At 44.0% G+C, this 21,446-nt stretch overlaps 1 long non-coding RNA gene across 10 annotated transcripts in view; it reads right to left on the bottom strand.

The window, feature by feature from the left end:
• LOC307188209 overlaps positions 1–21,446 on the bottom strand; it is a 1,799,555-nt gene that overhangs the window by 359,452 nt on the left and 1,418,657 nt on the right. Inside the window, exon 5 of one of the 10 annotated variants that reach the window (XR_013828840.1) lies at positions 18,455–18,498. The exons of the other annotated variants lie outside the window; for them this stretch is intronic. This is a non-coding gene — a long non-coding RNA (uncharacterized lncRNA). Of the gene's footprint in view, positions 1–18,454; positions 18,499–21,446 lie in introns of those variants that run through there. 10 annotated transcript variants of the gene reach the window in all.

Below are 21,446 nucleotides of genomic sequence, written 5' to 3'. Positions count from 1 at the left end.
CTCCAGGTTTAAGGTATTCTTCCTTCAGCTAAAACATGCATGTGGAACCCACGTATGATCAACCATGTGAACGGGAGACGTGTTCAAATATGTCTCAGTTTTCCTCCCCTGGTACTCGGGTGCAACATTCCAGACGCTTTACTAACACTCTCCGCACTTGGAGAGTCAGCGCCTTTAACCTCCTGTTTGGCCCAGTTTGCAATTTCTGCGGAAGATGAACAGGAATAGCGAGAACCAATGAGAGGCTAGCTGGAGGTGTCTGGACGGGCAAATTTAACTCTCATTTCCCACCAGGAAGAGGAAATAACCAAAGGCTCAGCGTGCCATACCGGAACCAGATTAGGGCCTGAAGCCATCCTGCGGTGTTGCGGCCAGGTCACAAGAAAGCGAGTTGAAGAAAGGAGCTCAGGGGCACTGTAATTCACAAACCTGCAGAGTTATAAATGACAGCTATCGTCCAAAAATATACTGAAGTAAGGCTGCCAAGAGGACTTGAAAGTGGGGCAGAATTGCAGGAAACCGATTTCAGGAGGTAGACTGGAATTGCATTGAAAGCATAGGAAAAGAGGCAGAACGTCCACAATGATGCACTTGGCCAAAAAGGGCGTATGCGTTTTTTCCTGAATATATTCAGGAAAAAACGCATACGCCCTTTTTGGCCAACCAAGCAAGCTTGCAAAGGAAATCTGCACTACAATGAAGTCTCACTTCCCCCCGGTCAAAAGGGCCATCTGAAAAAAGTGTAAAATCCAGAAAGGCAGGACAGGCCATGGAGAACTGGGAGCCTTGTTATGCTGATGGGCGGGATGTAAATTGCCAACAACCACTCGGGAGAAGTGTATGGTGTTTCCTGAAACATCTAAAAAACAAAGCAACAGAGCCTAGGGCACTGCCACTTATGGTCCTATAGCTTAGGGAAATTAAAATCAAAAAGACACAGCCACCCCAAAGTTTGAGATGCCTCTGTTTACAAGAACCTCGTTTACAGTACAAGTTCAACATCGCAGAAAGTGAAAAATGGATAAAGAAGTTGTGGTATTCACTTACAAAGCAATATCACTCAGCAATGAAATCTGTGTCATCAGGCCCTTAGCAGCACAATGAGTGGATTCAGGTATGATAATTCTAACTGAAGTAAGTCACACAGAAAAAGAAACATCATAAGATATCAGTAATACACGGAATGTAAACTTGGCTACACAGGAACTGAATTACAGAACAGAACAGGGTCTCAAATTTAGAAAACCAACTTATGCTTGCTTAAGGGTAAAGGTGAGTTGGGGTGCTGCATAAAACCAGAGATTGAAATGAGCACAGATAAAGTTCCTTAAGTCAAATATGGAATAGACAAGAGCTACTCCTTGCTCAACGAAATGGACTCAACACCGCATATTAAACGCCTAAGAATGTACCTGACTAGTAAGTATCTTAAAACCTATGGATTGCTATGTCTCCGAAAGAGAATCAAGCATGTGTACAGGGGCATAAACGCAGCAGTGATAGGATTGGAGAGGTTCGGTGAGCAAATGAAGACCCTTTGAAGTCATATTGCATGGTACCCATTCCACGGGTCTCAACTCTCCAGGTTTAAGGTATTCTTCCTTCAGCTAAAACATGCATGTGGAACCCAAGTATGATCAACCATGTGAACGGGAGACGTGTTCAAATATGTCTCAGTTTTCCTCCCCTGGTACTCGGGTGCAACATTCCAGACGCTTTACTAACACTCTCCCCACTTGGAGAGTCAGCGCCTTTAACCTCCTGTTTGGCCCAGTTTGCAATTTCTGCGGAAGATGAACAGGAATAGCGAGAACCAATGAGAGGCTAGCTGGAGGTGTCTGGACGGGCAAATTTAACTCTCATTTCCCACCAGGAAGAGGAAATAACCAAAGGCTCAGCGTGCCGTGCCGGAACCAGATTAGGGCCTGAAGCCATCCTGCGGTGTTGCGGCCAGGTCACAAGAAAGCGAGTTGTAGAAAGGAGCTCAGGGGCACTGTAATTCACAAACCTGCAGAGTTATAAATGACAGCTATCGTCCAAAAATATACTGAAGTAAGGCTGCCAAGAGGACTTGAAAGTGGGGCAGAATTGCAGGAAACCGATTTCAGGAGGTAGACTGGAATTGCATTGAAAGCATAGGAAAAGAGGCAGAACGTCCACAATGATGCACTTGGCCAAAAAGGGCGTATGCGTTTTTTCCTGAATATATTCAGGAAAAAACGCATACGCCCTTTTTGGCCAACCAAGCAAGCTTGCAAAGGAAATCTGCACTACAATGAAGTCTCACTTCCCCCCGGTCAAAAGGGCCATCTGAAAAAAGTGTAAAATCCAGAAAGGCAGGACAGGCCATGGAGAACTGGGAGCCTTGTTATGCTGATGGGCGGGATGTAAATTGCCAACAGACACTTGGGAGAATTGTATGGTGTTTCCTGAAACATCTAAAAAACAATGCAACAGAGCCTAGGGCACTGCCACTTATGGTCCTATAGCTTAGGGAAATTAAAATCAAAAAGACACAGCCACCTCAAAGTTTGGGACGCCTCTGTTTACAAGAACCTCGTTTACAGTACAAGTTCAACATCGCAGAAAGTGAAAAATGGATAAAGAAGTTGTGGTATTTACTTACAAAGCAATATCACTCAGCAATGAAATCTATGTCATCAGGCCCTTAGCATCACAATGAGTGGATTCAGGTATGATGATTCTAACTGAAATAAGTCACACAGAAAAAGAAACATCATAAGATATCAGTAATACACGGAATGTAAACTTGGCTATACAGGAACTGAATTACAGAACAGAACAGGGTCTCAAATTTAGAAAACCAACTTATGCTTGCTTAAGGGTAAAGGTGAGTTGGGGTGCTGCATAAAACCAGAGATTGAAATGAGCACAGATAAAGTTCCTTAAGTCAAATATGGAATAGACAAGAGCTACTCCTTGCTCAACGAAATGGACTCAACACCGCATATTAAACGCCTAAGAATGTACCTGACTAGTAAGTATCGTAAAACCTATGGATTGCTATTTCTCCAAAAGAGAATCAAGCATGTGTACAGGGGCATAAACGCAGCAGTGATAGGATTGGAGAGGTTCGGTGAGCAAATGAAGACCCTTTGAAGTCATATTGCATGGTACCCATTACACGGGTCTCAACTCTCCAGGTTTAAGGTATTCTTCCTTCAGCTAAAACATGCATGTGGAACCCAAGTATGATCAACCATGTGAATGGGAGACGTGTTCAAATATGTCTCAGTTTTCCTCCCCTGGTACTCGGGTGCAACATTCCAGACGCTTTACTAACACTCTCCCCACTTGGAGAGTCAGCGCCTTTAACCTCCTGTTTGGCCCAGTTTGCAATTTCTGCGGAAGATGAACAGGAATAGTGAGAACCAATGAGAGGCTAGCTGGAGGTGTCTGGACGGGCAAATTTAACTCTCATTTCCCACCAGGAAGAGGAAATAACCAAAGGCTCAGCGTGCCGTACCGGAACCAGATTAGGGCCTGAAGCCATCCTGCGGTGTTGCGGCCAGCTCAAAAGAAAGCGAGTTGAAGAAAGGAGCTCAGGGGCACTGTAATTCACAAACCTGCAGAGTTATAAATGACAGCTATCGTCCAAAAATAGACTGAAGTAAGGCTGCCAAGAGGACTTGAAAGCAGGGCAGAATTGCAGGAAACCGATTTCAGGAGGTAGACTGGAATTGCATTGAAAGCATAGGAAAAGAGGCAGAACGTCCACAATGATGCACTTGGCCAAAAAGGGCGTATGCGTTTTTTCCTGAATATATTCAGGAAAAAACGCATACGCCCTTTTTGGCCAACCAAGCAAGCTTGCAAAGGAAATCTGCACTACAATGAAGTCTCACTTCCCCCCGGTCAAAAGGGCCATCTGAAAAAAGTGTAAAATCCAGAAAGGCAGGACAGGCCATGGAGAACTGGGAGCCTTGTTATGCTGATGGGCGGGATGTAAATTGCCAACAGACACTCGGGAGAAGTGTATGGTGTTTCCTGAAACATCTAAAAAACATAGCAACAGAACCTAGGGCACTTCCACTTATGGTCCTATAGCTTAGGGAAATTAAAATCAAAAAGACACAGCCACCCCAAAGTTTGGAACGGCTCTGTTTACAAGAACCTCGTTTACAGTACAAGTTCAACATCGCAGAAAGTGAAAAATGGATAAAGAAGTTGTGGTATTTACTTACAAAGCAATATCACTCAGCAATGAAATCTATGTCATCAGGCCCTTAGCAGCACAATGAGTGGATTCAGGTATGATGATTCTAACTGAAGTAAGTCACACAGAAAAAGAAACATCATAAGATATCAGTAATACACGGAATGTAAACTTGGCTACACAGGAACTGAATTACAGAACAGAACAGGGTCTCAAATTTAGAAAAACAACTTATGCTTGCTTAAGGGTAAAGGTGAGTTGGGGTGCTGCATAAAACCAGAGATTGAAATGAGCACAGATAAAGTTCCTTAAGCCAAATATGGAATAGACAAGAGCTACTCCTTGCTCAACAAAATGGACTCAACACCGCATATTAAACGCCTAAGAATGTACCTGACTTGTAAGTATCTTAAAACCTATGGATTGCTATGTCTCCGAAAGAGAATCAAGCATGTGTACAGGGGCATAAACGCAGCAGTGATAGGATTGGAGAGGTTCGGTGAACAAATGAAGACCCTTTGAAGTCATATTGCATGGTACCCATTCCACGGGTCTCAACTCTCCAGGTTTAAGGTATTCTTCCTTCAGCTAAAACATGCATGTGGAACCCAAGTATGATCAACCATGTGAACGGGAGACGTGTTCAAATATGTCTCAGTTTTCCTCCCCTGGTACTCGGGTGCAACATTCCAGACGCTTTATTAACACTCTCCCCACTTGGAGAGACAGCGCCTTTAACCTCCTGTTTGGCCCAGTTTGCAATTTCTGCGGAAGATGAACAGGAATAGCGAGAACCAATGACAGGCTAGATGGAGGTGTCTGGACGGGCAAATTTAACTCTCATTTCCCACCAGGAAGAGGAAATAACCAAAGGCTCAGCATGCCGTACCGGAACCAGATTAGGGCCTGAAGCCATCCTGCGGTGTTGCGGCCAGCTCAAAAGAAAGCGAGTTGAAGAAAGGAGCTCAGGGGCACTGTAATTCACAAACCTGCAGAGTTATAAATGACAGCTATCGTCCAAAAATAGACTGAAGTAAGGCTGCCAAGAGGACTCGAAAGCGGGGCAGAATTGCAGGAAACCGATTTCAGGAGGTAGACTGGAATTGCATTGAAAGCATAGGAAAAGAGGCAGAACGTCCACAATGATGCACTTGGCCAAAAAGAGCGTATGCGTTTTTTCCTGAATATATTCAGGAAAAAACGCATACGCCCTTTTTGGCCAACCATGCAAGCTTGCAAAGGAAATCTGCACTACAATGAAGTCTCACTTCCCCCCGGTCAAAAGGGCCATCTGAAAAAAGTGTAAAATCCAGAAAGGCAGGACAGGCCATGGAGAACTGGGAGCCTTGTTATGCTGATGGGCGGGATGTAAATTGCCAACAACCACACGGGAGAAGTGTATGGTGTTTCCTGAAACATCTAAAAAACAAAGCAACGGAGCCTAGGGCACTTCCACTTATGGTCCTATAGCTTAGGGAAATTAAAATCAAAAAGACACAGCCACCCCAAAGTTTGGAACGGCTCTGTTTACAAGAACCTCGTTTACAGTACAAGTTCAACATCGCAGAAAGTGAAAAATGGATAAAGAAGTTGTGGTATTCACTTACAAAGCAATATCACTCAGCAATGAAATCTATGTCATCAGGCCCTTAGCAGCACAATGAGTCGATTCAGGTATGATGATTCTAACTGAAATAAGTCACACAGAAAAAGAAACATCATAAGATATCACTAATACACGGAATGGAAACTTGGCTACACAGGAACTGAATTACAGAACAGAACTGTGTCACAAATTTAGAAAAACAACTTATGCTTGCTTAAGGGTAAAGGTGAGTTGGGGTGCTGCATAAAACCAGAGATTGAAATGAGCACAGATAAAGTTCCTTAAGCCAAATATGGAATAGACAAGAGCTACTCCTTGCTCAACGAAATGGACTCAACACCGCATATTAAACGCCTAAGAATGTACCTGACTAGTAAGTATCTTAAAACCTATGGATTGCTATGTCTCCGAAAGAGAATCAAGCATGTGTACAGGGGCATAAACGCAGCAGTGACAGGATTGGAGAGGTTCGGTGAGCAAATGAAGACCCTTTGAAGTCATATTGCATGGTACCCATTCCACGGGTCTCAACTCTCCAGGTTTAAGGTATTCTTCCTTCAGCTAAAACATGCATGTGGAACCCAAGTATGATCAACCATGTGAACGGGAGACGTGTTCAAATATGTCTCAGTTTTCCTCCCCTGGTACTCGGGTGCAACATTCCAGACGCTTTACTAACACTCTCCCCACTTGGAGAGTCAGCGCCTTTAACCTCCTGTTTGGCCCAGTTTGCAATTTCTGCGGAAGATGAACAGGAATAGCGAGAACCAATGAGAGGCTAGCTGGAGGTGTCTGGACGGGCAAATTTAACTCTCATTTCCCACCAGGAAGAGGAAATAACCAAAGGCTCAGCGTGCCGTGCCGGAACCAGATTAGGGCCTGAAGCCATCCTGCGGTGTTGCGGCCAGGTCACAAGAAAGCGAGTTGAAGAAAGGAGCTCAGGGGCACTGTAATTCACAAACCTGCAGAGTTATAAATGACAGCTATCGTCCAAAAATATACTGAAGTAAGGCTGCCAAGAGGACTTGAAAGTGGGGCAGAATTGCAGGAAACCGATTTCAGGAGGTAGACTGGAATTGCATTGAAAGCATAGGAAAAGAGGCAGAACGTCCACAATGATGCACTTGGCCAAAAAGGGCGTATGCGTTTTTTCCTGAATATATTCAGGAAAAAACGCATACGCCCTTTTTGGCCAACCAAGCAAGCTTGCAAAGGAAATCTGCACTACAATGAAGTCTCACTTCCCCCCGGTCAAAAGGGCCATCTGAAAAAAGTGTAAAATCCAGAAAGGCAGGACAGGCCATGGAGAACTGGGAGCCTTGTTATGCTGATGGGCGGGATGTAAATTGCCAACAGACACTTGGGAGAAGTGTATGGTGTTTCCTGAAACATCTAAAAAACAAAGCAACAGAGCCTAGGGCACTGCCACTTATGGTCCTATAGCTTAGGGAAATTAAAATCAAAAAGACACAGCCACCTCAAAGTTTGGGACGCCTCTGTTTACAAGAACCTCGTTTACAGTACAAGTTCAACATCGCAGAAAGTGAAAAATGGATAAAGAAGTTGTGGTATTTACTTACAAAGCAATATCACTCAGCAATGAAATCTATGTCATCAGGCCCTTAGCATCACAATGAGTGGATTCAGGTATGATGATTCTAACTGAAATAAGTCACACAGAAAAAGAAACATCATAAGATATCAGTAATACACGGAATGTAAACTTGGCTATACAGGAACTGAATTACAGAACAGAACAGGGTCTCAAATTTAGAAAACCAACTTATGCTTGCTTAAGGGTAAAGGTGAGTTGGGGTGCTGCATAAAACCAGAGATTGAAATGAGCACAGATAAAGTTCCTTAAGTCAAATATGGAATAGACAAGAGCTACTCCTTGCTCAACGAAATGGACTCAACACCGCATATTAAACGCCTAAGAATGTACCTGACTAGTAAGTATCGTAAAACCTATGGATTGCTATTTCTCCAAAAGAGAATCAAGCATGTGTACAGGGGCATAAACGCAGCAGTGATAGGATTGGAGAGGTTCGGTGAGCAAATGAAGACCCTTTGAAGTCATATTGCATGGTACCCATTCCACGGGTCTCAACTCTCCAGGTTTAAGGTATTCTTCCTTCAGCTAAAACATGCATGTGGAACCCAAGTATGATCAACCATGTGAATGGGAGACGTGTTCAAATATGTCTCAGTTTTCCTCCCCTGGTACTCGGGTGCAACATTCCAGACGCTTTACTAACACTCTCCCCACTTGGAGAGTCAGCGCCTTTAAACTCCTGTTTGGCCCAGTTTGCAATTTCTGCGGAAGATGAACAGGAATAGTGAGAACCAATGAGAGGCTAGCTGGAGGTGTCTGGACGGGCAAATTTAACTCTCATTTCCCACCAGGAAGAGGAAATAACCAAAGGCTCAGCGTGCCGTACCGGAACCAGATTAGGGCCTGAAGCCATCCTGCGGTGTTGCGGCCAGCTCAAAAGAAAGCGAGTTGAAGAAAGGAGCTCAGGGGCACTGTAATTCACAAACCTGCAGAGTTATAAATGACAGCTATCGTCCAAAAATAGACTGAAGTAAGGCTGCCAAGAGGACTTGAAAGCAGGGCAGAATTGCAGGAAACCGATTTCAGGAGGTAGACTGGAATTGCATTGAAAGCATAGGAAAAGAGGCAGAACGTCCACAATGATGCACTTGGCCAAAAAGGGCGTATGCGTTTTTTCCTGAATATATTCAGGAAAAAACGCATACGCCCTTTTTGGCCAACCAAGCAAGCTTGCAAAGGAAATCTGCACTACAATGAAGTCTCACTTCCCCCCGGTCAAAAGGGCCATCTGAAAAAAGTGTAAAATCCAGAAAGGCAGGACAGGCCATGGAGAACTGGGAGCCTTGTTATGCTGATGGGCGGGATGTAAATTGCCAACAGACACTCGGGAGAAGTGTATGGTGTTTCCTGAAACATCTAAAAAACATAGCAACAGAACCTAGGGCACTTCCACTTATGGTCCTATAGCTTAGGGAAATTAAAATCAAAAAGACACAGCCACCCCAAAGTTTGGAACGGCTCTGTTTACAAGAACCTCGTTTACAGTACAAGTTCAACATCGCAGAAAGTGAAAAATGGATAAAGAAGTTGTGGTATTTACTTACAAAGCAATATCACTCAGCAATGAAATCTATGTCATCAGGCCCTTAGCAGCACAATGAGTGGATTCAGGTATGATGATTCTAACTGAAGTAAGTCACACAGAAAAAGAAACATCATAAGATATCAGTAATACACGGAATGTAAACTTGGCTACACAGGAACTGAATTACAGAACAGAACAGGGTCTCAAATTTAGAAAAACAACTTATGCTTGCTTAAGGGTAAAGGTGAGTTGGGGTGCTGCATAAAACCAGAGATTGAAATGAGCACAGATAAAGTTCCTTAAGCCAAATATGGAATAGACAAGAGCTACTCCTTGCTCAACGAAATGGACTCAACACCGCATATTAAACGCCTAAGAATGTACCTGACTTGTAAGTATCTTAAAACCTATGGATTGCTATGTCTCCGAAAGAGAATCAAGCATGTGTACAGGGGCATAAACGCAGCAGTGATAGGATTGGAGAGGTTCGGTGAACAAATGAAGACCCTTTGAAGTCATATTGCATGGTACCCATTCCACGGGTCTCAACTCTCCAGGTTTAAGGTATTCTTCCTTCAGCTAAAACATGCATGTGGAACCCAAGTATGATCAACCATGTGAACGGGAGACGTGTTCAAATATGTCTCAGTTTTCCTCCCCTGGTACTCGGGTGCAACATTCCAGACGCTTTATTAACACTCTCCCCACTTGGAGAGACAGCGCCTTTAACCTCCTGTTTGGCCCAGTTTGCAATTTCTGCGGAAGATGAACAGGAATAGCGAGAACCAATGACAGGCTAGATGGAGGTGTCTGGACGGGCAAATTTAACTCTCATTTCCCACCAGGAAGAGGAAATAACCAAAGGCTCAGCGTGCCGTACCGGAACCAGATTAGGGCCTGAAGCCATCCTGCGGTGTTGCGGCCAGCTCAAAAGAAAGCGAGTTGAAGAAAGGAGCTCAGGGGCACTGTAATTCACAAACCTGCAGAGTTATAAATGACAGCTATCGTCCAAAAATAGACTGAAGTAAGGCTGCCAAGAGGACTCGAAAGCGGGGCAGAATTGCAGGAAACCGATTTCAGGAGGTAGACTGGAATTGCATTGAAAGCATAGGAAAAGAGGCAGAACGTCCACAATGATGCACTTGGCCAAAAAGAGCGTATGCGTTTTTTCCTGAATATATTCAGGAAAAAACGCATACGCCCTTTTTGGCCAACCATGCAAGCTTGCAAAGGAAATCTGCACTACAATGAAGTCTCACTTCCCCCCGGTCAAAAGGGCCATCTGAAAAAAGTGTAAAATCCAGAAAGGCAGGACAGGCCATGGAGAACTGTGAGCCTTGTTATGCTGATGGGCGGGATGTAAATTGCCAACAACCACACGGGAGAAGTGTATGGTGTTTCCTGAAACATCTAAAAAACAAAGCAACGGAGCCTAGGGCACTTCCACTTATGGTCCTATAGCTTAGGGAAATTAAAATCAAAAAGACACAGCCACCCCAAAGTTTGGAACGGCTCTGTTTACAAGAACCTCGTTTACAGTACAAGTTCAACATCGCAGAAAGTGAAAAATGGATAAAGAAGTTGTGGTATTCACTTACAAAGCAATATCACTCAGCAATGAAATCTATGTCATCAGGCCCTTAGCAGCACAATGAGTCGATTCAGGTATGATGATTCTAACTGAAATAAGTCACACAGAAAAAGAAACATCATAAGATATCACTAATACACGGAATGGAAACTTGGCTACACAGGAACTGAATTACAGAACAGAACTGGGTCACAAATTTAGAAAAACAACTTATGCTTGCTTAAGGGTAAAGGTGAGTTGGGGTGCTGCATAAAACCAGAGATTGAAATGAGCACAGATAAAGTTCCTTAAGCCAAATATGGAATAGACAAGAGCTACTCCTTGCTCAACGAAATGGACTCAACACCGCATATTAAACGCCTAAGAATGTACCTGACTAGTAAGTATCTTAAAACCTATGGATTGCTATGTCTCCGAAAGAGAATCAAGCATGTGTACAGGGGCATAAACGCAGCAGTGATAGGATTGGAGAGGTTCGGTGAGCAAATGAAGACCCTTTGAAGTCATATTGCATGGTACCCATTACACGGGTCTTAACTCTCCAGGTTTAAGGTATTCTTCCTTCAGCTAAAACATGCATGTGGAACCTAGAGTATGATCAACCATGTGAACGGGAGACGTGTTCAAATATGTCTCAGTTTTCCTCCCCTGGTACTCGGGTGCAACATTCCAGACGCTTTACTAACACTCTCCCCACTTGGACAGTCAGTCCCTTTAACCTCCTGTTTGGCCCAGTTTGCAATTTCTGCGGAAGATGAACAGGAATAGCGAGAACCAATGAGAGACTAGCTGGAGGTGTCTGGACGGGCAAATTTAACTCTCATTTCCCACCAGGAAGAGGAATTAACCAAAGGCTCAGCATGCCGGGCCGGAACCAGATTAGGGCCTGAAGCCATCCTGCGGTGTTGCGGCCAGGTCACAAGAAAGCGAGTTGAAGAAAGGAGCTCAGGCGCACTGTAATTCACAAATCTGCAGAGTTATAAATGACAGCTATCGTCTAAAAATAGACTGAAGTAAGGCTGCCAAGAGGACTTGAAAGCGGGGCAGAATAGCAGGAAACCGATTTCAGGAGGTAGACTGGAATTGCATTGAAAGCATAGGAAAAGAGGCAGAACGTCCACAATGATGCACTTGGCCAAAAAGGGCGTATGCGTTTTTTCCTGAATATATTCAGGAAAAAACGCATACGCCCTTTTTGGCCAACCAAGCAAGCTTGCAAAGGAAATCTGCACTACAATGAAGTCTCACTTCCCCCTGGTCAAAAGGGCCATCTGAAAAAAGTGTAAAATCCAGAAAGGAAGGACAGGCCATGGAGAACTGGGAGCCTTGTTATGCTGATGGGCGGGATGTAAATTGCCAACAGACACTCGGGAGAAGTGTATGGTGTTTCCTGAAACATCTAAAAAACAAAGCAACAGAGCCAAGGGCACTTCCACTTATGGTCCTATAGCTTAGGGAAATTAAAATCAAAAAGACACAGCCACCCCAAAGTTTGGAACGGCTCTGTTTACAAGAACCTCGTTTACAGTACAAGTTCAACATCACAGAAAGTGAAAAATGGATAAAGAAGTTGTGGTATTTACTTACAAAGCAATATCACTCAGCAATGAAATCTGTGTAACAAGGCCCTTAGCAGCACAATGAGTGGATTCAGGTATGATGATTCTAACTGAAGTAAGTCACACAGAAAAAGAAACATCATAAGATATCACTAATACACGGAATGTAAACTTGGCTACACAGGAACTGAATTACAGAACAAAACAGGGTCTCAAATTTAGAAAACCAACTATGCTTGCTTAAGGGTAAAGGTGAGTTGGGGTGCTGCATAAAACCAGAGATTGAAATGAGCACAGATAAAGTTCCTTAAGTCAAATATGGAATAGACAAGAGCTACTCCTTGCTCAACGAAATGGACTCAACACCGCATATTAAACGCCTAAGAATGTGCCTGACTAGTAAGTATCTTAAAACCTATGGATTGCTATGTCTCCGAAAGAGAATCAAGCATGTGTACAGGGGCATAAACGCAGCAGTGATAGGATTGGAGAGGTTCGGTGAGCAAATGAAGACCCTTTGAAGTCATATTGCATGGTACCCATTCCACGGGTCTCAACTCTCCAGGTTTAAGGTATTCTTCCTTCAGCTAAAACATGCATGTGGAACCCAAGTATGATCAACCATGTGAACGGGAGACGTGTTCAAATATGTCTCAGTTTTCCTCCCCTGGTACTCGGGTGCAACATTCCAGACGCTTTACTAACACTCTCCGGACTTGGAGAGTCAGCGCCTTTAACCTCCTGTTTGGCCCAGTTTGCAATTTCTGCGGAAGATGAACAGGAATAGCGAGAACCAATGAGAGGCTAGCTGGAGGTGTCTGGACGGGCAAATTTAACTCTCATTTCCCACCAGGAAGAGGAAATAACCAAAGGCTCAGCGTGCCATACCGGAACCAGATTAGGGCCTGAAGCCATCCTGCGGTGTTGCGGCCAGCTCAAAAGAAAGCGAGTTGAAGAAAGGAGCTCAGGGGCACTGTAATTCACAAACCTGCAGAGTTATAAATGACAGCTATCGTCCAAAAACATACTGAAGTAAGGCTGCCAAGAGGACTTGAAAGCGGGGCAGAATTGCAGGAAACCGATTTCAGGAGGTAGACTGGAATTGCATTGAAAGCATAGGAAAAGAGGCAGAACGTCCACAATGATGCACTTGGCCAAAAAGGGCGTATGCGTTTTTTCCTGAATATATTCAGGAAAAAACGCATACGCCCTTTTTGGCCAACCAAGCAAGCTTGCAAAGGAAATCTGCACTACAATGAAGTCTCACTTCCCCCCGGTCAAAAGGGCCATCTGAAAACAGTGTAAAATCCAGAAAGGCAGGACAGGCCATGGAGAACTGGGAGCCTTGTTATGCTGATGGGCGGGATGTAAATTGCCAACAACCACACGGGAGAAGTGTATGGTGTTTCCTGAAACACCTAAAAAACAAAGCAACGGAGCCTAGGGCACTTCCACTTATGGTCCTATAGCTTAGGGAAATTAAAATCAAAAAGACACAGCCACCCCAAAGTTTGGGACGCCTCTGTTTACAAGAACCTCGTTTACAGTACAAGTTCAACATCGCAGAAAGTGAAAAATGGATAAAGAAGTTGTGGTATTTACTTACAAAGCAATATCACTCAGCAATGAAATCTATGTCATCAGGCCCTTAGCAGCACAATGAGTGGATTCAGGTATGATGATTCTAACTGAAGTAAGTCACACAGAAAAAGAAACATCATAAGATATCAGTAATACACGGAATGGAAACTTGGCTACACAGGAACTGAATTACAGAACAGAACAGGGTCTCAAATTTAGAAAAACAACTTATGCTTGCTTAAGGGTAAAGGTGAGTTGGGGTGCTGCATAAAACCAGAGATTGAAATGAGCACAGATAAAGTTCCTTAAGTCAAATATGGAATAGACAAGAGCTACTCCTTGCTCAACGAAATGGACTCAACACCGCATATTAAACGCCTAAGAATGTACCTGACTAGTAAGTATCTTAAAACCTATGGATTGCTATGTCTCCGAAAGAGAATCAAGCATGTGTACAGGGGCATAAACGCAGCAGTGATAAGATTGGAGAGGTTCGGTGAGCAAATGAAGACCCTTTGAAGTCATATTGCATGGTACCCATTCCACGGGTCTCAACTCTCCAGGTTTAAGGTATTCTTCCTTCAGCTAAAACATGCATGTGGAACCCACGTATGATCAACCATGTGAACGGGAGACGTGTTCAAATATGTCTCAGTTTTCCTCCCCTGGTACTCGGGTGCAACATTCCAGACGCTTTACTAACACTCTCCGCACTTGGAGAGTCAGCGCCTTTAACCTCCTGTTTGGCCCAGTTTGCAATTTCTGCGGAAGATGAACAGGAATAGCGAGAACCAATGAGAGGCTAGCTGGAGGTGTCTGGACGGGCAAATTTAACTCTCATTTCCCACCAGGAAGAGGAAATAACCAAAGGCTCAGCGTGCCATACCGGAACCAGATTAGGGCCTGAAGCCATCCTGCGGTGTTGCGGCCAGGTCACAAGAAAGCGAGTTGAAGAAAGGAGCTCAGGGGCACTGTAATTCACAAACCTGCAGAGTTATAAATGACAGCTATCGTCCAAAAATATACTGAAGTAAGGCTGCCAAGAGGACTTGAAAGTGGGGCAGAATTGCAGGAAACCGATTTCAGGAGGTAGACTGGAATTGCATTGAAAGCATAGGAAAAGAGGCAGAACGTCCACAATGATGCACTTGGCCAAAAAGGGCGTATGCGTTTTTTCCTGAATATATTCAGGAAAAAACGCATACGCCCTTTTTGGCCAACCAAGCAAGCTTGCAAAGGAAATCTGCACTACAATGAAGTCTCACTTCCCCCCGGTCAAAAGGGCCATCTGAAAAAAGTGTAAAATCCAGAAAGGCAGGACAGGCCATGGAGAACTGGGAGCCTTGTTATGCTGATGGGCGGGATGTAAATTGCCAACAACCACTCGGGAGAAGTGTATGGTGTTTCCTGAAACATCTAAAAAACAAAGCAACAGAGCCTAGGGCACTGCCACTTATGGTCCTATAGCTTAGGGAAATTAAAATCAAAAAGACACAGCCACCCCAAAGTTTGGAACGGCTCTGTTTACAAGAACCTCGTTTACAGTACAAGTTCAACATCGCAGAAAGTGAAAAATGGATAAAGAAGTTGTGGTATTTACTTACAAAGCAATATCACTCAGCAATGAAATCTATGTCATCAGGCCCTTAGCAGCACAATGAGTGGATTCAGGTATGATGATTCTAACTGAAGTAAGTCACACAGAAAAAGAAACATCATAAGATATCAGTAATACACGGAATGTAAACTTGGCTACACAGGAACTGAATTACAGAACAGAACAGGGTCTCAAATTTAGAAAAACAACTTATGCTTGCTTAAGGGTAAAGGTGAGTTGGGGTGCTGCATAAAACCAGAGATTGAAATGAGCACAGATAAAGTTCCTTAAGCCAAATATGGAATAGACAAGAGCTACTCCTTGCTCAACAAAATGGACTCAACACCGCATATTAAACGCCTAAGAATGTACCTGACTTGTAAGTATCTTAAAACCTATGGATTGCTATGTCTCCGAAAGAGAATCAAGCATGTGTACAGGGGCATAAACGCAGCAGTGATAGGATTGGAGAGGTTCGGTGAACAAATGAAGACCCTTTGAAGTCATATTGCATGGTACCCATTCCACGGGTCTCAACTCTCCAGGTTTAAGGTATTCTTCCTTCAGCTAAAACATGCATGTGGAACCCAAGTATGATCAACCATGTGAACGGGAGACGTGTTCAAATATGTCTCAGTTTTCCTCCCCTGGTACTCGGGTGCAACATTCCAGACGCTTTATTAACACTCTCCCCACTTGGAGAGACAGCGCCTTTAACCTCCTGTTTGGCCCAGTTTGCAATTTCTGCGGAAGATGAACAGGAATAGCGAGAACCAATGACAGGCTAGATGGAGGTGTCTGGACGGGCAAATTTAACTCTCATTTCCCACCAGGAAGAGGAAATAACCAAAGGCTCAGCGTGCCGTACCGGAACCAGATTAGGGCCTGAAGCCATCCTGCGGTGTTGCGGCCAGCTCAAAAGAAAGCGAGTTGAAGAAAGGAGCTCAGGGGCACTGTAATTCACAAACCTGCAGAGTTATAAATGACAGCTATCGTCCAAAAATAGACTGAAGTAAGGCTGCCAAGAGGACTCGAAAGCGGGGCAGAATTGCAGGAAACCGATTTCAGGAGGTAGACTGGAATTGCATTGAAAGCATAGGAAAAGAGGCAGAACGTCCACAATGATGCACTTGGCCAAAAAGAGCGTATGCGTTTTTTCCTGAATATATTCAGGAAAAAACGCATACGCCCTTTTTGGCCAACCATGCAAGCTTGCAAAGGAAATCTGCACTACAATGAAGTCTCACTTCCCCCCGGTCAAAAGGGCCATCTGAAAAAAGTGTAAAATCCAGAAAGGCAGGACAGGCCATGGAGAACTGGGAGCCTTGTTATGCTGATGGGCGGGATGTAAATTGCCAACAACCACACGGGAGAAGTGTATGGTGTTTCCTGAAACATCTAAAAAACAAAGCAACGGAGCCTAGGGCACTTCCACTTATGGTCCTATAGCTTAGGGAAATTAAAATCAAAAAGACACAGCCACCCCAAAGTTTGGAACGGCTCTGTTTACAAGAACCTCGTTTACAGTACAAGTTCAACATCGCAGAAAGTGAAAAATGGATAAAGAAGTTGTGGTATTCACTTACAAAGCAATATCACTCAGCAATGAAATCTATGTCATCAGGCCCTTAGCAGCACAATGAGTCGATTCAGGTATGATGATTCTAACTGAAATAAGTCACACAGAAAAAGAAACATCATAAGATATCACTAATACACGGAATGGAAACTTGGCTACACAGGAACTGAATTACAGAACAGAACTGTGTCACAAATTTAGAAAAACAACTTATGCTTGCTTAAGGGTAAAGGTGAGTTGGGGTGCTGCATAAAACCAGAGATTGAAATGAGCACAGATAAAGTTCCTTAAGCCAAATATGGAATAGACAAGAGCTACTCCTTGCTCAACGAAATGGACTCAACACCGCATATTAAACGCCTAAGAATGTACCTGACTAGTAAGTATCTTAAAACCTATGGATTGCTATGTCTCCGAAAGAGAATCAAGCATGTGTACAGGGGCATAAACGCAGCAGTGACAGGATTGGAGAGGTTCGGTGAGCAAATGAAGACCCTTTGAAGTCATATTGCATGGTACCCATTCCACGGGTCTCAACTCTCCAGGTTTAAGGTATTCTTCCTTCAGCTAAAACATGCATGTGGAACCCAAGTATGATCAACCATGTGAACGGGAGACGTGTTCAAATATGTCTCAGTTTTCCTCCCCTGGTACTCGGGTGCAACATTCCAGACGCTTTACTAACACTCTCCCCACTTGGAGAGTCAGCGCCTTTAACCTCCTGTTTGGCCCAGTTTGCAATTTCTGCGGAAGATGAACAGGAATAGCGAGAACCAATGAGAGGCTAGCTGGAGGTGTCTGGACGGGCAAATTTAACTCTCATTTCCCACCAGGAAGAGGAAATAACCAAAGGCTCAGCGTGCCGTGCCGGAACCAGATTAGGGCCTGAAGCCATCCTGCGGTGTTGCGGCCAGGTCACAAGAAAGCGAGTTGAAGAAAGGAGCTCAGGGGCACTGTAATTCACAAACCTGCAGAGTTATAAATGACAGCTATCGTCCAAAAATAGACTGAAGTAAGGCTGCCAAGAGGACTTGAAAGCAGGGCAGAATTGCAGGAAACCGATTTCAGGAGGTAGACTGGAATTGCATTGAAAGCATAGGAAAAGAGGCAGAACGTCCACAATGATGCACTTGGCCAAAAAGGGCGTATGCGTTTTTTCCTGAATATATTCAGGAAAAAACGCATACGCCCTTTTTGGCCAACCAAGCAAGCTTGCAAAGGAAATCTGCACTACAATGAAGTCTCACTTCCCCCCGGTCAAAAGGGCCATCTGAAAAAAGTGTAAAATCCAGAAAGGCAGGACAGGCCATGGAGAACTGGGAGCCTTGTTATGCTGATGGGCGGGATGTAAATTGCCAACAGACACTCGGGAGAAGTGTATGGTGTTTCCTGAAACATCTAAAAAACATAGCAACAGAACCTAGGGCACTTCCACTTATGGTCCTATAGCTTAGGGAAATTAAAATCAAAAAGACACAGCCACCCCAAAGTTTGGAACGGCTCTGTTTACAAGAACCTCGTTTACAGTACAAGTTCAACATCGCAGAAAGTGAAAAATGGATAAAGAAGTTGTTGTATTTACTTACAAAGCAATATCACTCAGCAATGAAATCTATGTCATCAGGCCCTTAGCAGCACAATGAGTGGATTCATGTATGATGATTCTAACTGAAGTAAGTCACACAGAAAAAGAAACATCATAAGATATCAGTAATACACGGAATGTAAACTTGGCTACACAGGAACTGAATTACAGAACAGAACAGGGTCTCAAATTTAGAAAAACAACTTATGCTTGCTTAAGGGTAAAGGTGAGTTGGGGTGCTGCATAAAACCAGAGATTGAAATGAGCACAGATAAAGTTCCTTAAGCCAAATATGGAATAGACAAGAGCTACTCCTTGCTCAACGAAATGGACTCAACACCGCATATTAAACGCCTAAGAATGTACCTGACTTGTAAGTATCTTAAAACCTATGGATTGCTATGTCTCCGAAAGAGAATCAAGCATGTGTACAGGGGCATAAACGCAGCAGTGATAGGATTGGAGAGGTTCGGTGAACAAATGAAGACGCTTTGAAGTCATATTGCATGGTACCCATTCCACGGGTCTCAACTCTCCAGGTTTAAGGTATTCTTCCTTCAGCTAAAACATGCATGTGGAACCCAAGTATGATCAACCATGTGAACGGGAGACGTGTTCAAATATGTCTCAGTTTTCCTCCCCTGGTACTCGGGTGCAACATTCCAGACGCTTTATTAACACTCTCCCCACTTGGAGAGACAGCGCCTTTAACCTCCTGTTTGGCCCAGTTTGCAATTTCTGCGGAAGATGAACAGGAATAGCGAGAACCAATGACAGGCTAGATGGAGGTGTCTGGACGGGCAAATTTAACTCTCATTTCCCACCAGGAAGAGGAAATAACCAAAGGCTCAGCGTGCCGTACCGGAACCAGATTAGGGCCTGAAGCCATCCTGCGGTGTTGCGGCCAGCTCAAAAGAAAGCGAGTTGAAGAAAGGAGCTCAGGGGCACTGTAATTCACAAACCTGCAGAGTTATAAATGACAGCTATCGTCCAAAAATAGACTGAAGTAAGGCTGCCAAGAGGACTCGAAAGCGGGGCAGAATTGCAGGAAACCGATTTCAGGAGGTAGACTGGAATTGCATTGAAAGCATAGGAAAAGAGGCAGAACGTCCACAATGATGCACTTGGCCAAAAAGAGCGTATGCGTTTTTTCCTGAATATATTCAGGAAAAAACGCATACGCCCTTTTTGGCCAACCATGCAAGCTTGCAAAGGAAATCTGCACTACAATGAAGTCTCACTTCCCCCCGGTCAAAAGGGCCATCTGAAAAAAGTGTAAAATCCAGAAAGGCAGGACAGGCCATGGAGAACTGTGAGCCTTGTTATGCTGATGGGCGGGATGTAAATTGCCAACAACCACACGGGAGAAGTGTATGGTGTTTCCTGAAACATCTAAAAAACAAAGCAACGGAGCCTAGGGCACTTCCACTTATGGTCCTATAGCTTAGGGAAATTAAAATCAAAAAGACACAGCCACCCCAAAGTTTGGAACGGCTCTGTTTACAAGAACCTCGTTTACAGTACAAGTTCAACATCGCAGAAAGTGAAAAATGGATAAAGAAGTTGTGGTATTCACTTACAAAGCAATATCACTCAGCAATGAAATCTATGTCATCAGGCCCTTAGCAGCACAATGAGTCGATTCAGGTATGATGATTCTAACTGAAATAAGTCACACAGAAAAAGAAACATCATAAGATATCACTAATACACGGAATGGAAACTTGGCTACACAGGAACTGAATTACAGAACAGAACTGGGTCACAAATTTAGAAAAACAACTTATGCTTGCTTAAGGGTAAAGGTGAGTTGGGGTGCTGCATAAAACCAGAGATTGAAATGAGCACAGATAAAGTTCCTTAAGCCAAATATGGAATAGACAAGAGCTACTCCTTGCTCAACGAAATGGACTCAACACCGCATATTAAACGCCTAAGAATGTACCTGACTAGTAAGTATCTTAAAACCTATGGATTGCTATGTCTCCGAAAGAGAATCAAGCATGTGTACAGGGGCATAAACGCAGCAGTGATAGGATTGGAGAGGTTCGGTGAGCAAATGAAGACCCTTTGAAGTCATATTGCATGGTACCCATTACACGGGTCTTAACTCTCCAGGTTTAAGGTATTCTTCCTTCAGCTAAAACATGCATGTGGAACCTAGAGTATGATCAACCATGTGAACGGGAGACGTGTTCAAATATGTCTCAGTTTTCCTCCCCTGGTACTCGGGTGCAACATTCCAGACGCTTTACTAACACTCTCCCCACTTGGAGAGTCAGTCCCTTTAACCTCCTGTTTGGCCCAGTTTGCAATTTCTGCGGAAGATGAACAGGAATAGCGAGAACCAATGAGAGACTAGCTGGAGGTGTCTGGACGGGCAAATTTAACTCTCATTTCCCACCAGGAAGAGGAATTAACCAAAGGCTCAGCATGCCGGGCCGGAACCAGATTAGGGCCTGAAGCCATCCTGCGGTGTTGCGGCCAGCTCAAAAGAAAGCAAGTTGAAGAAAGGAGCTCAGGGGCACTGTAATTCACAAACCTGCAGAGTTATAAATGACAGCTATCGTCCAAAAATAGACTGAAGTAAGGCTGCCAAGAGGACTTGAAAGCGGGGCAGAATAGCAGGAAACCGATTTCAGGAGGTAGACTGGAATTGCATTGAAAGCATAGGAAAAGAGGCAGAACGTCCACAATGATGCACTTGGCCAAAAAGGGCGTATGCGTTTTTTCCTGAATATATTCAGGAAAAAACGCATACGCCCTTTTTGGCCAACCAAGCAAGCTTGCAAAGGAAATCTGCACTACAATGAAGTCTCACTTCCCCCTGGTCAAAAGGGCCATCTGAAAAAAGTGTAAAATCCAGAAAGGAAGGACAGGCCATGGAGAACTGGGAGCCTTGTTATGCTGATGGGCGGGATGTAAATTGCCAACAGACACTCGGGAGAAGTGTATGGTGTTTCCTGAAACATCTAAAAAACAAAGCAACAGAGCCAAGGGCACTTCCACTTATGGTCCTATAGCTTAGGGA

This window comes from Stenella coeruleoalba (assembly GCF_951394435.1).
Source record: "Stenella coeruleoalba genome assembly, chromosome: 6".
In the NCBI taxonomy this organism is placed as follows: domain Eukaryota; kingdom Metazoa; phylum Chordata; class Mammalia; order Artiodactyla; family Delphinidae; genus Stenella; species Stenella coeruleoalba.
This window is presented reverse-complemented; position numbering and strand designations above follow the sequence as displayed.